The 23,077-nt window shown below is 44.2% G+C and overlaps 1 protein-coding gene across 6 annotated transcripts in view; it reads left to right on the top strand.

The window, feature by feature from the left end:
* The window catches only part of MARCHF8 (membrane associated ring-CH-type finger 8), a 165,765-nt gene that overhangs the window by 5,396 nt on the left and 137,292 nt on the right, over window positions 1-23,077 (top strand). Inside the window, exon 2 of one of the 6 annotated variants that reach the window (XM_054035423.1) lies at window positions 4,135-4,529. The exons of 4 other annotated variants lie outside the window; for them this stretch is intronic. The gene's annotated coding sequence lies outside the window, so the exon portion shown is untranslated. Of the gene's footprint in view, window positions 1-4,134; window positions 4,530-22,684; window positions 22,705-23,077 lie in introns of those variants that run through there. One more of the 6 variants, XM_054035425.1, reaches the window with a different exon arrangement.

Raw genomic sequence — 23,077 nt, 5'->3', positions numbered from 1 at the left:
TAATTATTCCTATAGAACAATTCTAATATTACATAGAAAAATATATACAAAACTCACTTGCGGGTTCGTTGTGACACATGTTCTATTGATTTAGAGTTGAGATTACTCAGCACCTCATAAGATTGGGACCTTGCTTTGATAATGGGATGAAAGATGAATTTACAGTCAAGGCATGTGACTGGAATCAGGAGACATCTGTTCTGTTCCTGGCTCTGTCACAGATCCTACGCAAATCACTTAACCATTTTATGCCTCAATTTCCTCATATGTGTAATAGAGGTAAGGACAGAAAATTGCAAAGTTAAATTTAATGTTTGTAAGGTGCTTTGAGATCCTCAAATGAAATACACTACAAGAGTGCACATTAGTGTCAGTATTCTGAGTTAGTAAGAACAACAGAAACCCTTATTTTTGTAAAAAAAATCCATCTGGCTAGTAGCCTAAAAAGCAAATCACGGACCCCGTTGAAATGCAGTGTCATACAAAATGTTACTGCAATGACAATTACTGTAAAGGAAGTGCTGTCTTCTGCAAAGTGAATTGACTCAGTGTGCTGACCTGAGGCAGCATGACAACACACTAATGATGGGGTTTCAGTTGTGATTATAAAAAGAAAAGAAAAAGTCTGGAGAAAGGATAGATGGAGAGAAGACAGTTTTATGGGAAAACCGAAGGGCCAAGAGACCAAGGAGGAGGGGAAGTAATTAAACCTCATTCAACTCACTTTTTCTCTAACTTTTCAGTCTGGCAACTAGTCAAGTCTCTCTGCATGTTTGCCTCCAGCTTGCTGGAAAAAAAAACAAGAATGGCTCTATATCTGTCTCCTTGAAACCCTCTCGATCAGCCCTGTACAACTTACTGGTTCCCTGGACACCTGGGCTTTTCACATGAAAGCCAGGTAACATAACTCTTTGCCCCCTCAAATGGATTCTTCCCCTCTATTTACCCCGATATTTGTGTGCGTGTGTTTTATATATTGTGACGGCAGCTTCTGCCATAGCATCTGACTGCCTCATCATATATTTTTACAACAGGCCTACAAAGTTTCAAGTCATTCTTATTTTATTTATTTAGGTCTATAAAAATGCTAAAATGGGGGCTAATACATGTGCCAAGGATGCATAGAGCATATGCTCTATGTGGGGTATCATTAGCATAGTGATGACACTTGCCCCTACCCCAAAAAACATGCCATCCCTCCTCCTCCTCACCCCATTTTATTTTTAAAAGCATTTCAGTTCCTTTTTGAAGTGCAGTAGTGCATTGTGTTATGAAAAGTCATTGTGTACAAATGGTACCCTCTTACTCAATGCATCTGCTTCCTCTGTGTGTTCTAGGTCAGATCTGCTGACTTTGGTGACCAAAATAAGTTGTTTCCATGACTGACTCTTGTAGTCATTAGTCCTGATTAGCCCACACAGGTATGGACGAGGGAGTTGAATTCTATTCCCATCAGCAGGGCTGCTTGCTAAGGCCTGGACTACACTTAAAAATTAGATTGACCTAGCTACGCCATTCGGGGCTGTGAACATTTCATGCCATGAGTGCCATAGTTAGGTTGATTTAACTCCTGGTGTAGATGCAACTAGATCGACGGAAGAAATCTTTTGTTGACCTAGTTACTGCCTCTCAAACTACACTGATGGAAAAGCCCCTTTCCCTGCTATAGGAAGTGTCTACATTATAGTGGCACAGCTGCACTACTGTAGCTGTGCTGCTGTAGCAACTGTAGTAATGTAGACATACCCTAAGTTTCAGTCATGGCAGACAATGAGGGTTGCACAGATGTCACTGAGAACAGAATTTGCTCTGCAGTGCACCAGTAGGTTTTGAGCAGCTGATGTCAGGTTAACTTTCCGGGTGGAATTTCAGCTGTTGAGTGAATTTGAGTCATATTAGCAGGAGTAAGCAAAACCCAAGAGCAAATCAGACTCCAAGTGTATCAACTTGTACTTCCTGTTCGCTAACCGTTTAACGGGGGGGGAGGGGATTCAATTCAGTATATTGGCACTACTGCCAGTGATGAGAGAGAGCCTTTTCCTCTTACACAGTTATATTTACAGCAGGGAATCTTGATGACAATTTTAAGTAAAATAACCACTTAAGGTGACAAGACAGTCAGTGAAAAAGCCTCCTTCAAACTGAAACCAGTCCTGTAGCAAGCTGAGGGAGTTCCTAGGATGACTATTTATATCTGCTTTCACTCTTACTGGCTCTTTGGGTCACCCAGGACAGAGAAATAATCTCTTTGATCTCTCTATTTCTAGTTGTAAAAGCGCAGCGTGTTATGGAGGGTGAATCAGCGTGAGGCCAGTCTGTCCCCTGTTATAATCCCTTGTAACTACAAAATCATTAGTCACAAGGGTAAGGTGAATGGAAAGGTCTAAATGTATTCTTGTATTCTAATACTCTTATCTGAAGAAAGATGGATGGGAATAAGCAGGTGCGTTTCAGTACAGGGGTTCTGAACTATTTTCATAGCTTGGGCCTCTCTGTAGATTGGAGATTGTTCTGATGGCTCCTCTCCTCCCGTTTACAATGGCATAACAGCCTTATTGGCCTTGTTCACCAGCTGTGCTCTATCTGTCCCCTGTGAACCATCTGTCTTTGAAACATACTTTTGGCTATTTGGAGAGTAAATGCTGGGCTAGGTAGAAAGAGCGTTGGCAGTGCTTTTTCAGTAAAGGAAAGCAAAAGTCTTTAATAAAAACAGTACAGCAAAAATGGCATCAGGTAATAATTTACCTGGGGTGCAAACTGACTATGAAAAATGGATGTATTAAGTAGCCAGTCTTTTTCCTTGGGATGCCAATGCCTCTTGGAAACCTATCTGCTGTTTGACTTGTTGTATGACTTCGTTTGGAAGCCTGGCCTTCCAGGATATATAACTAGTTTCCCCTGCAGCTTTGTATCAAAACATGACTGCTTTCCTCGGGGCTTGCATGGTGAAGACGCAGCTACTGAATGAGGGCAGGTTCTATGTGAAGATGAGCAGCATTTACCAAACCTGAGCAGGGAAATACTTTGAATATCTAGGACGTTATAAGGACGTAGTGATCTGTTATGGAATAGCGTTTTCTTGTTCCAAGTTATATATACACACATGCACAGAGTTAAATCCAGCCAGCTTGCAAAAATTGTTGCTTAGCTCTAAAAGGGGAGGAATGATGGTTCCTTAGTAGCTAAAACATTGGGCTAGGAGACAGGAGATCTAGGTTTTATTCCAGTGGTTCTCAAACTTTTGTACTGGTGACCCCTTTCACATAGCAAGTCTCTGAGTGCGACCCCCCCCCCCGCCCCTTATAAATTAAAAACACTTTTTAATATGTTTAACATCATTATAAATGCTGGAGGCAAAGCAGGGGTTGGAGGCTGACAGTTCGTGACCCCCCCCATGTAATAACCTTGTGACCCCCTGAGGGGTCCCAACCCCCAGTTTGAGAACCCCAATTTATTCCAAGATATATTACAGACTCACTGGACAAAGTCATTTAACCTCTCTTTGCCCATAACCCAGACAATAGCTGCCTTCCAAGGGTGTTGATTTTGACTGTAAACTACTCTGAGATTCTTTGATAGAAGGCACAATAGATGGGCAAAAAGTGGTAATTGGGTTAGTACAGTTTTTAAAAAGTTGTTGATTAACTAGAAGGAAATAGAATGAAGTAGGTAAACTTTACATTAGTCTCTTCATTAGGTCAGCTCAGTCCTAAAAGCTATTCAAAAAGCAGCTTATGTGGTTTGAACACAGTGGGTAAAAATATCTGTTGCTCCCAGCATAACAAAACTGAAGCCAATAAATGTGGGATAAACTTTCAACCTTCTAACTGCATTAGTATTCTTATGCAGTGTGTTAACATTGTAGTGCAGTGAAAGATCTTGTTTCTTTTCATGCCTCAGAGCTTTTTATAATTGTCTTCTAGCAGCTCTTAGTATGAATTTATTTTGTTACAAATGATCTGAGGGTGATGGTGACATAGCATTAGTTTGCAAAAAGAACAGGAGTACTTGTGGCACCTTAGAGACTAACAAATTTATTAGAGCATAAGCTTTCGTGGACTACAGCCCACTTCTTCGGATGCATATAGAGTGAAACATTGCCCGATGCCAACTCTGTCCACATATCTATTCCAGTGACATCATCATAGGACCTAATCACATCAGCCATACCATCAGGGGCTCGTTCACCTGCACATCTACCAATGTGATATATGCCATCATGTTCCAGGAATGCCCCTCTGCCATGTACATTGGCCAAACCGGACAGTCTCTCCGCAAAAGAATTAATGGACACAAATCTGACATCAGGAATCATAATACTCAAAAACCAGTGGGAGACACTTTAACCTGTCTGGCCATTCAATGACAGACCTGCGGGTGGCTATCTTACAACAGAAAAACTTCAAAAACAGACTCCAACGAGAGATTGCTGAGCTGGAATTGATATGCAAACTAGATACAATCAACTCGGGATTGAATAAGGACTGGAAATGGCTGAGCCATTACAAACATTGAATCTATCTCCCCTTGTAAGTATTCTCACACTTGCTTCTTATCAAACTGTCTGTACTGGGCTATCTTGATTATCACTTCAAAAGTTTTTTTTCTCTTACTTAATTGGCCTCTCAGAGTTGGTAAGACAACTCCCACCTGTTCATGCTCTCTGTATGTGTGTGTATATATATCTCCTCAATATATGTTCCATTCTATATGCATCCGAAGAAGTGGGCTGTAGTCCACGAAAGCTTATGCTCTAATAAATTTGTTAGTCTCTAAGGTGCCACAAGTACTCCTGTTTTTTTGTGGATACAGACTAACATGGCTGCTACTCTGAAACCAGTCATTAGTTTGCGTTATTCATTACATGGCAAGAGGTAACTGGGTGATAATCCACGTGAGACCCATGTAGTTATGACTGTCTGTTAAAGCACAGTAAAAATGTCCATCATCCTTCTTCCAAATCAAATAAAATAATATAACAGAACAGTGAAGTTATAGCTGCTGCTTCTCATTAAAGTAAGGGTCAGAGAAATTAATGAAAAGATGGACTATATTCTAAGAAGTTCACATGCTGGATCAATTTAATTCCTGGTGTAGTTCCACAGGCTTCCACTTTCCTCTTAGTCAGCATCTATCAGGCCTACCTGTGGTCCCTCCTCTTTTTCTCCCTGCCTGTTGCTGGTTGACTTGATCGGTTTGCGTGAATTCTGCTACCTTATCTTGACCACTGACAATCTTAACTAATTCTGTGGCTACTCATAACTGTTAGCACCTCGCAGCCTTTAACATATTTATCCTCACAATACACATGTGAGTTGGGACGTGCCCTGCTACAATCTCCATTTTATAGATGGGGACCTGAGGCATGCAGAGACCGAGGGTGGGATCTACAAATATATTTAGGTGCCTAAGTCCTGTTGTAGGTGCCATTGTGACCCACAAAACTCTCTCTCAGCTGCTGCCTAACTTGTGGGCATCTACACTTGCTCAACACCTATGTTTTTGCATTGAAAGTTCTGTAGGGGCCCATGTTTTTGTCTCTGAGCATGTTCACTAGTGCCTCACTCTAGGCGCCTGAATGCCTATCTCCCACCTAAGCCCTGGGGTGACCCAGGAACTGGGGGGAAGATAGGCAGAGCTGCATGTGAGGCCTGATCCAGTAGGCATGCTTAGAGACCACTTAACTCCACAAAGCCGTTAGCCCAGGGGTTAGGGTACTAACGCAGGATGTGGGAGACCACAGGTTCAAGTTCCCCCATCTGCCTGATGTGGAGAGGAGATCTGAACAGGGATCTGCCACCTGTTAGGTGAGAGTTCTAACCGCTGGGCTGTGGGATATTCTGATGTGGGGCTCCCTCAGTCTCTCCTGTTGAAGTTGTTCTACTTAATGTTATTCAATTATTTAATTAAACTGGACAGAGAGAGAGTTAAAATCTCTCTATAGCCCAGTGGTTAGGGCACACACCTGAAAGGTGGCAATTCCTGTTCAGATCTCTTCTCCTTATCAGGGTCTCCCACATCCTGGGTGAGTATCCTAACCATTGGGCTGAAGTTATAAAGGAGCGCAGCATTTTCATCTAACTCCCCCTCCTCCCTCTTCCGTGGGACTGTTTTGTGGAGTTAAGTGGCCTCTGAGCATGCCTGCCAGATCGGGCCACACATGCGACTTAGGCGGAGGAGCGCCTGTCATCCCCCAGCTTGGGGATCACTAGTGGAGATAAGCACCTCCCTGCAGCCCGGACTTAGGTGCCTATCTCCAAGAGGTTTTGGAGTGATAGTTGTGTTAGTCTGTATCAGCAAAAAGAACAAAGAGTACTTGTGGCACCTTAGAGACTAACAAATTTATTTGGGCAAGAGAGGGGCAGGGTTTACCATGTACCCCTCTTGTTGGCATCTCCCATTGGTTAGCTGACCCGGCTCCCCACCTAGTGTGCTGGCTTCTGTGGATCACGTTCTAGGGTGCCTGTCTCTTCCCCATTCATTGTATAGGAACCTCAGTGCCTAACTCAGGCTTTGTGAATCCCAGCATTGTTCCTGTGATTTTTTTTTTTTTTTTCTAGGCACCTAAAAGTTAGGCTTTGCAATATTCAGTGTCACAATGCCTAAGTGCCTTCGCCAAGATCTCACAGAAAGTCTTTTGCAGAGCAGGGAGCTGGATCCCGGTCTCCTGAGTTCAGGGCTAGCATCCTACCATTCCTCTTGACCTGTCTTCCACTTTGCAGTCCTTCCAGATCTGACTGTCCTTCCAACATACTAGAGAGACAAAGTGGGTGAGGTAATATCTTTTTGGGGGGCCAATTTCTGTTGGTGAAAGAGACAGGCTTTCAAGCTTACACAGAGCTCTTCTTCAGGTTCTGCTTCTTCCAACATACTGTCGGCTCATTGCCAACACAAGATCAAACGGGCAAAGGTATTTCTCCCAAATTCCCGTGAATTCCCTGGCAAATAGTGCAGTAATTAAGATCTGCATTACTTTTGCAAATTTTCCAAACAAATTTGGTTCACCTGTGTTTCTTTCTGTGGCTTTCTGCAACAAAGTGATTGTTACCAAACCTAAAGATCAAGAACATTGTTGGTCACAGAAATTATTCAAAATAAAGAATACATTGGAGAAAAATGTAATCTCTTCTTAGACAATTTGTGAATAGAAAGAAGCAAACTTCAGCTAATAAAATTTCTGTTCCTACAGCCCTTGTAAGATATGGCCTATGCTAGTTGATGCATGCTTTGTTAGGTGAGTAGGGAGAGAGCCCTGCTCTTATGCATCTTAGGAGCTCTGCAGCCCCAAAGGCTGTTACTGGAGATATCTCCCCTCTGGACATCCTACGAAACTGCATTTTAGTGTTTTCCAGCCAAATTATTCAAGATTGTGAAATTTGCATGTATTACCTCTTTTGATTTACAAAAAAGTTTAGAAGTCACAAAATGGGGAAACTCCTTGAAAAAGCTATATTAAGATTAAGGTTGTGTGGGTGCAGCACTCAAGTGGGGAAAATGACAAAGTTAAGGTTGTGCCCTATCATGTGAGGTGCTGAAGACATTCAGCCATGTTGGTACACGTGACAGGTTGAGGGTACTCAGTACATTTCCTGATCAAGCACTAAATCAGACTTGTTCTCTTCCATATTTCTTTGCCGGTTTCTCTACTGGAATCTACCAAATAGTCAGCAAATGAGGTCACATTTGTGCACTGTTGCCTATCACTTTAGCTGAGAGAGGGCAATAAAGAGAGACTTAGAAAATGGTGCGGTGTGCTATCACGAGCCCTTCCAAGCTTCCTCCTAGAAAAGATACCATTTCAGTCTGACAGCTGTCAGGGATGCTGATTACTTTCAAGTGTTGTAACCATCTTCATTGCAGTGTATGGAGTGGGGGTGTTCCTGCAGCTGTATGCTTTATAAGATTTTCCAATTCCAGACAGACACTTTTTATCTCCTCTCGCTGCGCTCTCCATGTTTTGAGAGAGCTGTGACGAGATAAACTCAGGAGCCTTGCACCCTATCAGCTGAACAATGGCTGCTTGCTCTTTTCTCTTCTCTGCTCCACCCAAAGATGGTTGATAGATGTGTGTGATGTTGGCTGCTACTTTGAAGAGAAGGATTCTAGAAGTTGCATTTGAACCTGGATGTCTATAGTATGGTATAAGGAACTGTGATGGGTAATTTATAAGTATCTGCTTCTTTTGCTCAACTAGCAAAATACTAAAAATAATCCAGGTTGTATTTCCACCATTGACCCCTATTTATAAGCATTAATTTACAGCCATACTACCTCCCACTCTGAACTCATTTCCTGTCATACGCTAAGCAAGGTCGGCTGGATCAATACTTGGAAGGGAAACCTCCAGGGAGAAAACAGGTGCTGTAAGAAGTGGTGTTGATAGCATTCTGCTGAGTGAGTGCCCAGCTCTAAGGCATGCTAAGGGGGTGCTCTGATTTGGGTGAGAAGTAAAACCACATCCTTGATCACTTGTGCTCAATACAAATCCCTTGCATTTTTTTGTGGTTGCAAGAACCATGTTGTTATTAATCTTAGAGTCCTGGACATGATTTCAAAATTGAGTAATTTAAATTCTGCATTCCTTTATAAAACAAATTCCCTACTGTTTATATGGCTGTAGGTTTTTTTTTTTCTTCACTTAAGCTGTTGTGCAGTGTTGTTTTGTGCTGTTTTTAAACAGTTGTCATGTTTTACTCCAGAAGTAGCTATCTTTCCGGGTCAGCGAGAAGGGAACCCTGCCATTGGAGATGTTTAGCACCTTGTAGGACCCAAAGTTTGTTTGTATGAAGGGTGATATATAAATGTAAGGTCATTGTTATTATCCTTATTGATACACATAGGAAACTGTCAAAGTCGCTGCAATGTGGAGATGCCACAAGACCTTGCAGGAAATGTTAGGAGATGTGCATGACACAGAATTGTTTCCTACCACTTTCTGTCTAATAGAATTTTGCAGGAATATTACACGTCTCATCCTAGAGGCTTTCGCCACCACTACCATGTCACATCAAGAGGCACACCATGCCAATCACTGAACAGCATGTTTGCCTATAAAATATAGTAATGTCTTCCAAGACAGCAGTTTTATGTCAGCACATCTAGTAGCACAGTACTCCCTGTGCCTGCCATGGTACTAGGTACCATGGCAGGCACAGGTTCAGTCATGACTAGGGCCCTACCAAATTCATGGCCTTGAAAAACGCATCATGGACTTTGAAATTTGGTGTCCCCCCATGAAATCTGTATAGTATAAGGTAAAAGCACACAAAAGACCATATTTCGTGGGCGAGACCAGCATTTCTCAAATTGGAGGTCCTGACGCAAAAGGGAGTTGCAGGGGGGTCGTAAGATTATTTTAGGGGGGTTGTGGTATTGCCACCCTTACTTCTGTGCTGTCTTCAGAGCTGGGTGGCCGGAGAGTGGCGGCTGTTGGGCAGTCATCCAGCTCTGAAGGAGGCGCCTCGCCAGCAGCAGTGCAGAAATAAGGGTGGCAATACCATACAATGTCACCCTTACTTCTGTGCTGCTGCCTTCAGAGCTGGGTGGTCGGAGAGTGGCAGCTACTGACCAAGGGCCCTGCTCTGAAGGCACCAGTGCAAAAGTAAGGGTGGCAATACCATACTATGCCATCCTTACTTCTGCACTGTTGCAGGCGGTGGCATTGCCTTCAGAGCTGGGCTCCCGGCCAGCAGCCGTTGCTCTCCAGCTTCCCAGCTCTGAAGGCAGCGCCACTGCCAGCAGCAGCACAGAAGTAAGGCTAGCAGTACTTCAACATCCCCCACCCCCTTCCCACTCCTTTTTGGGTCAGGATCCCTACAATTACAACACTGTGAAATTTCAGATTTAAATAGCTGAAATAATGAAATTAATGATTTTTAAAACACCATGACCGTGTAGGGTGACCAGATCACCCAAGTCAAATATCGGGACGTGGGGGGGGGGCGGGGCCAAAAAAACAAAAACAAAAACAAAAAAACAACAAAATCCTTCCTTCCTCCGCAAGCGCTGGAGGGAGGCCCGGGAGACTCAGAGGGAGCGCGGGGCCGGGGTGAGTAAGAGTCCGGCCTGGCCCCGAGCAGGCAGGACTCAGTTGGGTGGTTGGGAGAGGAGGGGGGCGGCCCGCGGGGCCAGGCGGTGGCTGGCTGTTCTCCCCCCTGGGCAGTGGGGCTCGGGAGCAGCCGCTGCTGCAGCTCCCACTGCCGCGGGGGAGGAAGCGGCCATGGCGCTTGGCGGCTGCGGCTCTGGCGCCCCCGAACCACCCGAGCTGGGGCCTGCTGCGGGAACCCAGCAGCGCACATGCTGCGCCCAGCCCCTGGCCAGTCGCGTCTGGGCTGCTGCCCAGCTGGTGCTATCCCGCGGCGGCCCCGGAGTGGGGGCAGCAGGCCCCAGCCCCCCCATCCCGCAGGGGAACGAACGGGGCTGGGCTGCCGATGCCTCCACCCCGGGGCCGCCGCGGGATAGTACCAGCTGGGCAGCAGCCCAGACGCGACTGGCCAGGGGCTGGGCGCGCGCAGCATGCGCGCTGCTGGGTCCCCGCAGCAGGCCCCGGCTCGGGGGGTTCGGAGGCGCCGCAGTCGCTGAGCACCATGGCTGCTTCCTCCCCCGCGGCAGTGGGAGCTGCAGCAGCGGCTGCTCCCGTGTCCCGCTGCCTGGGGGGAGAACAGCCGCCGCCTGGCCCCGCGGGCCGCCCCCCTCCTCCAGCACTTGCGGAGGGAGGGGGAATGGTGAGCCCGGGGAAGAGGCGGGGATTCGGGGAGGGAGCCAATCGGGGGAGGAGGGGGTGGAGTCGGGGCGGGGTGCGAGCACTTCCGGGCTCCAGGCTCCGGCGCATTTCCTTGTTTGTCCAGTGTCTCGACCGCACGTCGGTCGGGACGCGGGACAAACAAGGAAATATCGGGACAGTCCCGATAAAATCGGGACGTCTGGTCACCCTATGACCGTGAAACTGATCAAAATGGACCCTGAATTTGGTAGGGACTTAGTCATGACTTCACGGGAAGAATGCCACCTACTAAAGCATAAACACCACTTCCTATAGCACCCTGGATTTTCCCTGGAGGTCCAGGAACTGACCAGCCATGGTGCTGGGAGAAAATGATTTTACATGCAGAAACAAACCCAAAAGATCAATTTTTGGTCATTTTTACATTGCAGGAGCACAGAAAAAACTGTATAGCACATCTCTGGAGTGAAACATGCCAGCTGTCTTAACCGTTCACAGCAAAAGTAATTGGTAGTCATTTCACTGGGAACTTTTATTTTGGTTCTGTAACACCAGACAATCAAGTTGTTGATTATCAGTTTTAAATCAACATTTCCTCATTTAAAATAAAGGTTAATCATTTTTTTTAAACTTTATTTCCACTTTGCTTCTGTCAGTCTAATCCAGGTAGAAATTTATATTATGCACAGCATCGCATGTCTATGCTAATTTTTAACAGGTTGTTCTGCTGTAAGAATGAGTGTATGTGGCATTGTTTGCTGCCCTACAAAAGTGCATTTCCTGGGCATCTCAGGCATGGGTCCCAGGGAATGTATTTTTCTGCTGCAGTCTTGAATGCTATCATTCTAAAAGTTCTAGCAGACACACAGGAGGTTTTCAAGGGATATTTTCCCCACAGTTAACAGAAATTTGGTTAAAAAATGTTTTAGAGCATTTCTCTCTCCTGGAAAATCAAATGATTTCTTAAAGTGTGTTGGTCATACCCTCACAAATATTTCTGATTTTCATAATATTGTGATCACTTGATCCAGGATGCTTCCTATCTTGGGACTTATTTAGCACTTAGCTCACTTCACTGGCTCTTGTCCAGACTAATTTAAAGCTAACTGCATCTATTAAGGGAGGAGGCAGAGAGGCTATCTCTAAAGGTAATAGATTTTCAAAATGTGTTATTCCAGTCCATGTAAGTGGCATGGTCATGATCCTGGATCCTTTCCAGACTTTACCTGTCTGTGAAATCACCATTAATCTTCTTTAACTGCCCTGTGGATGCACAGTAGCAACCAAAAATCCACTCCACCACTGGAGCTTTCTTTCTGTCACAACCTTCTTTCTGAACCTGGTTGTCTGACAAAATATTGCTCTCTCATGGCCTACTGTGAGGGGTCGTGGGAAGTTATCCTGGGTACCAGCTGATGTGTGTCTAACTTCAGAAAAGGTCTTTACTTCAGGGTCTGATTTGCTAAAAACTATCAGGCACCTAAGCAGTAGGGAAATGGAGTTCTCTAGATTTTGGTGATATAGCATGTGAATGATTTTTGATGGACTTGGACCCAAAGTATGTAAGCATGTGTGGGTGGGTGTACACATAGGTACATAGGCACTCTCACAGTTCTATGGTATTTCTCTAAATCCCTGATATATTTGTATTGGTGTATGTGGTTGGTTTTGTTAATGTTATGGCTGAAGTTTAAGGAAACCTATCTATTACCTCTTACAAAGGCCTAGGCTGCTAGATGAGTTTTCTGTGAGCTCTGAGAAATATTTGTTTGCTGAGTTGTACTGTATTTTGAAACCCTAAATACCTGAAGTCCAGCAGGGATCAGCCGTATCACTCACTGTGAAGTATGGGTTGCTGCAGTGAGACTGCGAATTAAACTAAAAAGGGTGAGGGATGAGAAGAATTTAAGTGAACACAGGCCTTACTTGGAAATGTATAAAGGCGTTAACTAAAATGTATACATAGCCACATATTAGTTTCATTGTCGCAGGCAGTGGTTATTTTAGGTACAGTGGAGATGAATAGCTTCATTGTAGATTTGAGTAAGGAATGCTTTGTCTATGAGGCTCAGTCATGTCAGTTTCTTATTTTCTTATAGCATAGAAGCACAGTTTGTAGAGAGTAAGGGGAAAATGACATGAATGTTTCCCCTCTCTTACTTGGAGGAATAACTGAGTAATAAAAGGAAATGTGTTTGTGCTGAGGTGTCAGTACGTAGTCACTGTTGGTACATGGTGGTGTCAGCGTTCATTTGTGGGACTGGCCTGAGGAAAACTCTGGCTGTTTGTCCCAGATCTCTGTGCTGTTGGGTGCCTGGTATTAAAAAATACAGCAGGAACACTTGAGAGAGGAAGAAATCATACAGGTTTTGTTTCTTTCTTACTACATAGGCTTCAAATCAGGCTGCAGTTTGTTGGGATTACCTATAATATGGAGCTCTATGGAAATAATTTTATTCATGGCACCCTTGGAAACTGAACTCTGGATGAAGGCTTTATAGAGCGTGAATAATAATAGCACGACACAGGGATTATTAAACTCCTCATAGCACTGACCACATCTTAACAGTGGGATTCATGAGAGACATCACCTCTCTCTTTATCAATCACATCTGCTCCCTGTTCAGCTACAGCAATTACTTACATGGCCATGGATGGTATTAGGAAGCACTTAAGATATGTGTAGGTATTTTTCACTATTTGTATTACAGTAGCATACTTGGAGGCCCCAAACAAGATTAGGGCTTCATTGTACTATGTGCTGTACATACATAGAATCGCACAACTGGAAGGGACCTTGAGAGGTCATCTAGTCCAGTCCCCTGCACTCATGGCAGGACTAAGTATTAGCTAGACCATCCCTGACAGGTGTTTGTCTAACCTGCTCTTAAAAATCCCCAGTGATGGAGATTCCACAACCTCTCTAGGCAATTTATTCCAGTGCTTAACCACCGTGACAGTTAGGAAGTTTTCCCTAATATCCAACCTAAATTGCCTTTGCTGTATTTTAAGCCCATTACTTCTTGTCCTATACTCAGAGGTTAAGGAGAACAATTATTCTCTCTCTTCCTTGTAGCAACCTATTATGTACTTAAAAACTATCATCATGTCCCCTTCCCCCTTCTCTTCTCTACTAAACAAACCCAGTTTTTTCAATCTTCCCTCATAGATCATGTTTTCTAGATCTTTAATCATTTTTGTTGCTCTTCTCTGGACTTTCTCCAGTTTGTCCACATCTTGTCTGAAATGTGGCGCTCAGAAGTGGACACAATACTCCAGTTGAGGCCTAATCAGCACAGAGTAGAGCGGAAGAATTACTTCCCTTCTCTTGCTTACAACACTCCTGCTAATACATCCCAGAATTAGGTTTGATTTATTTATTTTTTTTAAACAGTGTTACGCTGTTAACTCATATTTAGCTTGTGAACCACTAAGACCCCCAGATCCCTTTCCACAGTACTCCTTCCTAGACAGTCATTTCCCATTTTGTTTGTGTGCAGCTTTTTGTTCCTTCCTAAGTGGAGTACTTTGCATTTGTCCTTATTGAATTTCATCCTATTTATTTCAGACCATTTCTCCAGTTTGTCCAGATCATTTTTAATTTTAATCCTATCCTCCAAAATGCTTTCAACACCCTCCCCCAAGCTTGGTATTGTCCGCAAATTTTATAAGTGTACTCTCTATGCCATTATCTAAATCATTGATGAAGATATTGAACAGATCCAGACCTGCAGGACCCCACTCTTTATGCCCTTCCAGCTTGACTATGAGCCACTGATAACTACTCTCTGGAAATGGTTTTCCAACCAGTTATGCACCCACCTTATAGTAGCTCCATCTCGGTTGTGTTGCCCTAGTTCGTTTATGAGACGGTCATGTGAAACAGTATCAAAAACCTTACTAAAGTAAAGTTATACCATATCTACCACTTCCTCAAGGCTTGTTACCCTGTCAAAGAAAGCTATTAAGTTGGTTTGACTCAATTTGTTCTTGACAAATCCATGCTGACTGTTCTTATCACCTTATTATCTTCTAAGTATCTGCAAATTGATTGCTTAATTATTTGTTTCGTTATATTTTGGGGTACTGAAGTTAAACTGACTGGTCTGTAATTCCTCAGGTTGTCCTTATTCCCCTTTTTATAGATTGGCACAATATTTGTCCTTTTCCAGTTTTCTGGAATCTCACCCATCTTCCATTACATTTAGAAGATAATCACGAATGGCTCAGATATCTCCTCAGTAAGCTCTTTGAGTATTCTAGGATGCATTTCATTAGGCCCTGGTGACTTGAAGACCTTTAACTTGTCTAAGTAATTTTAACTTGTTCTTTCCCTGTTATAGCCTCTGATTCTACCTCATTTTCACTGGCATTCATTATCTTAGAGGTCCAATCACTGCTAATCTTTTTGATGAAAACTGAAACAAAAAAGTCGTTTAGCACTTCAGCCATTTTCGTTGAGTAAAGAGACAATCTTTCCCTGAAGAGATTACATTCTAAAAAAGATAAGACGGGCCAGGGACTGAAGCACAGAGAGATCACATAACCTGCCCTATGGAAACACAACCAGCTCACATTTTAAGCCAGACTGTCTGTCTATAATGAGTGCTAAGTGGGTTTTAAAACATGTTAATTAGCATGTCTTAGTTGTGCTTCATAGGTCCTATACAACTGAACATTTCCAATTCCATTCACAAGAATCTCTGCGCTAATCATCACCCTGCCCTTCTCATGTTGCTAAACAAATGGGGTTGTTTCAGTTAGATCCCAGGTAGATGGATGGGAGGTCCTGGGTGGCATCCCAGGATGGTAAAAGTTAAGAACTACAACACTAGAGAACAAAGGAACAAACCGTGTACAGCACTCACTATTCAAATGACCTTCACCAACAGTTACCACCACTTCGTGAATTCTGACACATTGTGGTATTTCCAGGGGTGAATGTAATAATAAATTCTTATCGGTACGGGGACCAGCTCTGGCCCCCGGAAGGGGTGGGGCATTGGGCAGAAGGGACGTGGCTTGCGGGGGAAGGGGTCAGCCTTCCCCAGCCAGCCCATCTGCGCTGCCTGGCTCCTGCCCTCCGGGGCTTTGGTTGCGATTTAAAAGGGCCTGGGGGGGCTCCGGCCACTACTGTGGTGGCGGTGGCCGGGAGCCTTGGGCCCTTTTAAATTGCCGGCCCTGGAGAAGGGGCAACAACGTTAAAGCGCTGTGGCAGTACTTTAACGTCATTGCCCCTTTTGCCTTCCCTGTAGGCCCTGCTGGTAGGGCAGCGACATTAAAGCGCTGCCACAGCTCCCTCCCCGCCCTCCCCCCCCAATCAGTATTTCCCTGTACTTAAACTAGGAAGTAACACTGACCTCAGGGATTGTGGTGTGTTAACTTCTGGTAAATGTCAGTTTATAAATGGAAACCCCTGCAAATCCATCTGTACAAGGATGTCAGTTGTCTTTAAAAAGATAGATAAGAATCGGCCAAGTTTACAGATGCGGAAATTGAGGCACAAAGAGCAACTTGCCCAGAGTCACACAGTATGTTTGTGGTAAAGCCAGGAATAGAACCCAGGAGTCCTGATGCCCTTTCCCCTTTTGCTGTACATTTGAACCTTTGAAAAGACTTGACTCAGGCGTGTCCAGTTGTCATATTATGTCAATTCAAATAATGTAATTTGTAGCTAGTTCATCACATGAATTTAAAGACTTATTGTTGTGATGACAAAATCTAGAATTTCTTTAGATTTACAAGAATGTAGGTAGTAATCTAAACGTGTAGAAAGGTGCCTTTAAGCTGAAATAGGCTATGTGTTTAAATCAAAGTCTGGATTTACCTCAGACATGTAATTTTGGAAATTTCCTGTTTGTCTGGAGATGGGGAGACACATTAGAATTTCATGCTTCTCAAAAGTAGGCTATAAAAGTGTTCAAACAATGGCATATTCTCCTTACCCCTGCTTTTGGGAAATATTTAAGTCTGTTAGCATTTGAACAATTGTGAAGGAGGTTGCTTAGGCACCTGTTGTTTGTAAGTAGCTTTAACAAACATTATCGCCTGTTGTAATAAAAATAAGTGATGTAACAGAGTATTTTCCTAAAAATACATCATTGTTAGCTGTGTACAATACAGAATGTGAGCTGTGTTGGCATTAAAACAATAATGAGATTGTTTTGTCTTGTCAGTATCTTCTGTTATAAATATTTACACTGTGTTTAAAAAAGACAAACTTTCAGTTTTCCCTGTAAATTGATGCATTTGTTTTAAAATTCTTCATTAGCTTTGTAAGATCAGTGCACAGCAAACACCCAGAGCTATTTCCTCTGGGTTACACAATTTTTCATTTAACTCTTCACAGATTATGGTGGAGGAGGGGAAATAAATTAAAACTAGACGTAGACGTTGCTGTGCTGTATCATGTGACCTCCAATGTCAAGTTAAAAGTTTGCATGCAAATTTCCTTTACTAGTCTGTAAGTACTACTGGCAAGGGACATTCCCACCTTGAATCATTTGATTAGAGGAAATTGTATTTAAAGTTGCAGAGTCTCTTCCCGAGGTGGCAAATTTGATCATTTGGAAGGGAAATAAGCACTTTTGGTTTAGATGTTCTGAGGTCCTTTTCACTGTAGTGAGGTTTATAAAAGTTCTCTTTCCCGACCTTTGTTTCTGTTCCTGAAAGAAGAAATATTATTCAGTTGGACTGTGACAACCTATAGGGGAATCATAATCTCTCTTTGCATGTGTGCTCTCTCTCTCTGCCCAACCCACCGAATGACTGAGCGATTGCACTCCCGCAGTGTGTATTGACCCAGTTCCTCTTTCTCCTTTTGCAATTGCATTTATTTTCTTTGGTTTTATTCAGCCACAGCCAGAGGGCTTTGATCAACCTCTCCCATCCTGGGCCTTTGCTTGATTATGACTTGGAATGATGTTTCATGTCACTTCCCACAAACTCTCATCCACCTCCCTTTTTCCCCCCCCAGTCAGTGCCAGCTGGAAGGTCCTGCTTGAGAACAATGTAAGAGGCTTCCCACCTCACCAGGCCTGGATGCTTGAGCCCCTAATTCCCATTGCCCCCTGTGTGGCAGTGACTGGCACTAGCTTGTCCTATTGATCTTTTATGTATTATTTGTGAACCAAGGCTCAAGAATACCCCAGTATTTCTTGTTAGACCAAACAGAAAGCTGTTAATAGAACACAGGTTATATAGTAGCATGTTGATCCTGAGCAGCTTGAAATGGGTGATATTGGATTCAAGCAAATGGAGATATAATTACTGGCAATCAACATAGCTTCATGGAAACTAGGCCTTGTCAATCAAACTTCATATCATTCTATGACCAGGTTAAAAGTTTGCTTGATAAAAGTAACTGTGTTGGCATAATAGACTTCTGCAAGAGTTAGCATTGCACAACAATCTGATTAAAGAATTAGCACAATATAGAATCAATATGGCATATATTAAATGGATTATAAATTGGCTGATTGATCTCCAGCTGTACCTGGAGCTGTTAGTGGAGTCCCACAGGGATCAGTTCTCTGCCCAATATCATTCAATATTTTTACCAACGATCTGGAAGAAAATATGAAATCGTTGTTGATGAAGTTTGCAGATTATACAAAGTTTGGTAGTGTGGTAAATAATGACATAGTCATTGGTGGGTACGGTTACCATATTTGAACGTTCAAAAAAGAGAACACTCCATGGGGGGGGGCGGTAGCCCCATCCCCTATCCACTCCCTCCACTTCCCGCCCCCTGACTGCCCCCCACAGAACCCCCAACCCATCCAACCCCCCCTGCTCTTTGTCCTCTGATCGCCCCCTCCGGGACCCCTGCCCCTAACCGCTCCCCGGGACCCCACCCCCTATCTAAGCCTCCCTTCTCCTTATCCCTGAGTGCCCCCTCCTGAGACCTTCCCACCCTAACTGCCCCCCTAGGACTCCACCTCCTACCTGTCCCCTGACTGTCCTGACTCCTATTCATACTCTCGCCCCCTGAAAGCCCCCTGCCCCCAGAACCCCGGCCCATCTACCCCCAGGAACCCCCACCCCATCCAACCCCACTCCCGCTCCCTGTCCCCTGACTGCCCTGCCCCCTCTCCACACCCCTGCCCCCTGATGGGGGCCCCCCCCAGAACTCCCCACTATCCAACCCCCCTGTTCCCTATCCTCTGCCCCCCAGGACCCCCTGCCCCTTCTCCAACCCCCCAGCCCCCTTACCGTTCCGCTCAGACCAGCGTGTCTGGCTCCATCTGGAGTCAGACACGCTGCCGCAGACATGCTGCTGCGCTCCCCTGTGGAGCGCACAGCCCTGCCCCCCCAGAGCACTGCCGGCACGGCACGCTGAGGCTGTGGGGAAGCAAGGGAGGGGCTCTGGCTGCTGGAGGCCCCGATGCGAGCGTATCAATCCGGCCTGGCTGCTCTGGTAGCCGCGCCGCGCTCTGCATTGGGAGGGAAATCCCACACCTTTTTAGATTTTTACAAAGTCCTCCCAGAGGGCTATTTAAAACGCCAAAATCCAGACATGTTTGAGATAATCTGGACATATGGTAACCCTTTTGGTGAGGTGGTAAATAATGACAGGTCACTGATCCAGATCAGTCTGGATTGTTTGGTAAACTGGGTGCAATAAAACATGTTTTTACAAATGCGAGGTCATATATCTAGGAGCAAAGAACATAGGCCATACATACAGGATGGGGAACTGTATCCTGGAAAATAGTGACTCTGAAAGGGGCTTTGGAGGGTCATGGTAGATAACCATCTGAACATGAGGTCCCAATGCAGTGCTGTGGCTAGGAGGGCTAATATGATCCTTGAATGTACTATAAACAAAGGGATATCAAGTAGGGATTACCTCTGTATTTAGCAATAGCGAGACCACAGCTGGCATACAGTGTCTCGCTCTGGTTTCAACACTTTCAAAATGATGTTGAAAAATTGGAAAGGATTCAGAGAGCTACAAGATGAATTGAGTCTGGATGAAACTGAAGGCAAGCTGAACTGACCACAGAACTCTCGTTAGTTTCATCAGGGCTGGGCAATCTGTATGTGCATGAGCAAAGGTCTGAGCCTTTGGTAGTGGGTGTCTCACAGGGAAAACAGAATGTAGGGGGAGGAGGGTTGGGTTACTGGGATTACTGCTACCCTGACCCCCAATTTAAAGCTTTGCATTATTTGTTGTGAATCCTTCTTTGGCAATATATTTATTACAAAAGACAGTAGACTTCAGTAATCTGTGGCAGCGGAATTTGTGGGGGAGGAGAGAGGACACTAGTGCCTCACCAATGGTAATACTAATGTGGGGATGGATTTATGTTTTCCTTCCCCACTGTTCTCATGGAGGCGAGAGCAGGATCCAGCTATGTTCCCAGCCGCACGCATACACAAGGGATGGAGACAAGAGTGGAAGCTGGAGTGGCCATTGCGGCACATTAAATCAGACTAGTTGTTGGGAAGCTGGTAGGACTCCCCAGTCTCTCTTTTTCCATCCACCATGGGTCCTGATGGAGATACCTGGCCCAGGGGAGGGGTAGGAACACATACACCAGCTGACGGGGAGGGGGGGAGGCGAGGCGAGGCGAAGGATGGGATAGGCACTGCCACCTGGGAGCACCAGCCACCCAAGAACTGCTATAGGAATGGCAGTTGAAACTACCAGGGTGCTCCATCCCAGCCTGGAGCCAGCTGCCCACCCCCCCATGTTCAGCAGCTCCCCTTGCTCCCCCTCTTATTCATCAGTTCCACCCCCCCATCCCCATCCCCTTTCACAAGGTAATTCCTCCCTCTCCCTTAAACAGTAAGTTAACAGGTAGTAATAAAAAAGGATAATCTACAGTGGTCACCATTAAAATCTTTCCTATTGTGCCTTTGTAGGTAGATAACATTCTACCACAATATTCACAAACTCCCCTGTAATTGGAATAGGGAAAAGAGTGAATGCTGCAGTTACATTAATTATTTGCAAAGGCATTATTTAGTGAAGACCGCTATAATCAACTGGTTTAAAAAACAGCTTCTCTAAAGTGTATGGACCAAGCCTGCTCCCAGCTCCTGCATGCAGCCCCTTGATTTCAATGGCAGGATTTGCCTCTGGAAATTCAGTTATCCCTAGTCCACTGTAATCCACCCTGTTGAGCTCTTGCATGCCATGTATATTTGATTTACATTCACTGGATAAATTGTGAAGTGTTTATTTTAAAATAACATCTAAAAATGCTCTTGTGAAAGTTCATTGACATAACTTGGAGGGATTTTGTTTAAACCTACAAAGTTTAGTGTTGAGGTTTTAGTAGCTATTCTGAAGCTTGTTTTGCCAAAACATTGCTGATCAAGTGTTGTGTGTGTATGTATAAATATGAAAGTGATAGTCTGCCCTTCTCTACTGCCTTTCATTTGACAATCTGCATGCACGTTAATCAAGCTTTACTCTTTCCTAGTTAAACAAGGAAGGGGTACACAGAGAATCACATCATCCACAACCACTGAACTGCAGCCACTTGTGTGGTGGAACATGGCAGCCATTAAACAGTGTAGAGCACCACTACACAACAGATCTTCGAACATGCAATGAAGGTGTCAAGGCTCCTTCCCCACTCTGAACTTTAGGGTACAGATGTGGGGGCCTGCATGAAAACTTCTAGATTTAACTACCAGCTTAGATCTGGTCCTCTGCCACCACTCCCAATGTGCTAATTCCCTTCCCTGGGTAGCCTTGAGAGACTCTTCACCAATTCCCTGGTGAGTACAGATCCAAACCTCTTGGATCTTAAAACAAGGAGAAATTAACCATTCCCCTCCTTCCTCCCACCAACTCCTGGTGGATCAAGATCCAACCCCCTTGGATTTAAAAACAAGGAAAAATCAATCAGGTTCTTAAAAAGAAGGCTTTTAATTAAAGAAAAAGGTAAAAATCATCTCTGTAAAATCAGGATGGAAAATAACTTTACAGGGTAGTCAAACTTAAAGAGCCCAGAGGAACCCCCTCTAGTCTTAGGTTCAAAGTACAGCAAACAGAGGTAAACACCCTAGTAAAAGGTACATTTACAAGTTGAGAAAACAAAGATAAAACTAACATGCCTTGCCTGGCTGTTTACTTACAAGTTTGAAATATGAGAGACTTGTTCAGAAAGATTTGGAGAGCATGGATTGATGTCTGGTCCCTCTCAGTCCCAAGAGTGAACAACCACCAAAAACAAAGAGCACAAACAAAAGCCTTCCCCCCACCAAGATTTGAAAGTATCTTGTCCCCTTATTGGTCCTTATTGGTCAGGTGTCAGCCAGGTTACCTGAGCTTCTTAACCCTTTACAGGTAAAAGGATTTTGGAGTCTCTTGCCAGGAGGGATTTTATAGTATTGCACACAGGAGGGTTGTTACCCTTCCCTTTATAGTTACGACAGAAGGAGAAAACAATCTCTATTTGTGGGGATGGGGGTGCAGTGAGGTCAAAGGTAATTACTTGAGTTAGAAATTGGTTAGGATGCAGTTGTTAATATCTCTTCTCTTAAATGCACCATGAGATCATAATTGATTATGAGTAGTCAAGATGTTGAGTTTTAAATTTCACCCCCTAACTTTGCACTGGGACATTGGTTCAGTACTGACTCAGAAGGAAGAATGGCACTTCCCAGAGTAGCTGGGTGTTCCTTGGTGGAACATATCAAATACTGATAAGGCCCAACCCTGCTTAGCTCAAGAGCTGGCAGAATCGGAGCTCAGAGTGATATGTCTGCAGCCTTGTTTTGTGCAGTAACATTACACCCTGTTCAGAGCAAGGCTTCAAACACTTATATGAATCATGCAAAATCCATTCTATCAGAGTCACTTATTCAGGAGCGTCTCATGGCACTGACCAGGCAAGTTTTGATGAAAAGTGGAGATGCAGTGATGGATGTCCAGGTGATGGAGCAAACAGTGCCCTTTGAAGATGGATTCTAAAATCACGTGGAGCAGGTAGAGAGCTGCTGACTGGCATAAAAAACAAAATGTATGTATGAGTGTCGGAACATTATTCTGTCTAAGACCCACTCTGAGTGTCTGTTAGAAATTCCTGATACACAAGGTCTGCTGAGAATGGAATTTCAACCTTACCTCTGAATTTCCTTTTGCTTGTGAGTTAGACTGTACCATGCTATTTTTGAGCAATCATTTTTAGTATTCATAAAAGCTGTCCTCTAAATAAGTACAGAGGGACATCTGAAAATGTGTATTATCCCAGCAGAGTACAATTATCTTGAGTGAACTGATGCTCATTGAGTGTGTGTGTGTGTGTGTGTGTGTGTGTGTGTGTGTGTGTGTGTGTGTGTGGACAGTGCTTAGTTAGTGCATTGTGGGTATCACAGGAATCTCAATAATGGTCA

This window comes from Malaclemys terrapin, chromosome 7, assembly GCF_027887155.1.
Source record: "Malaclemys terrapin pileata isolate rMalTer1 chromosome 7, rMalTer1.hap1, whole genome shotgun sequence".
Lineage (NCBI taxonomy): Eukaryota > Metazoa > Chordata > Testudines > Emydidae > Malaclemys > Malaclemys terrapin.
Note: the sequence above shows the minus strand (reverse complement) of the source record. Positions and strands in the feature narration are given on the sequence as shown.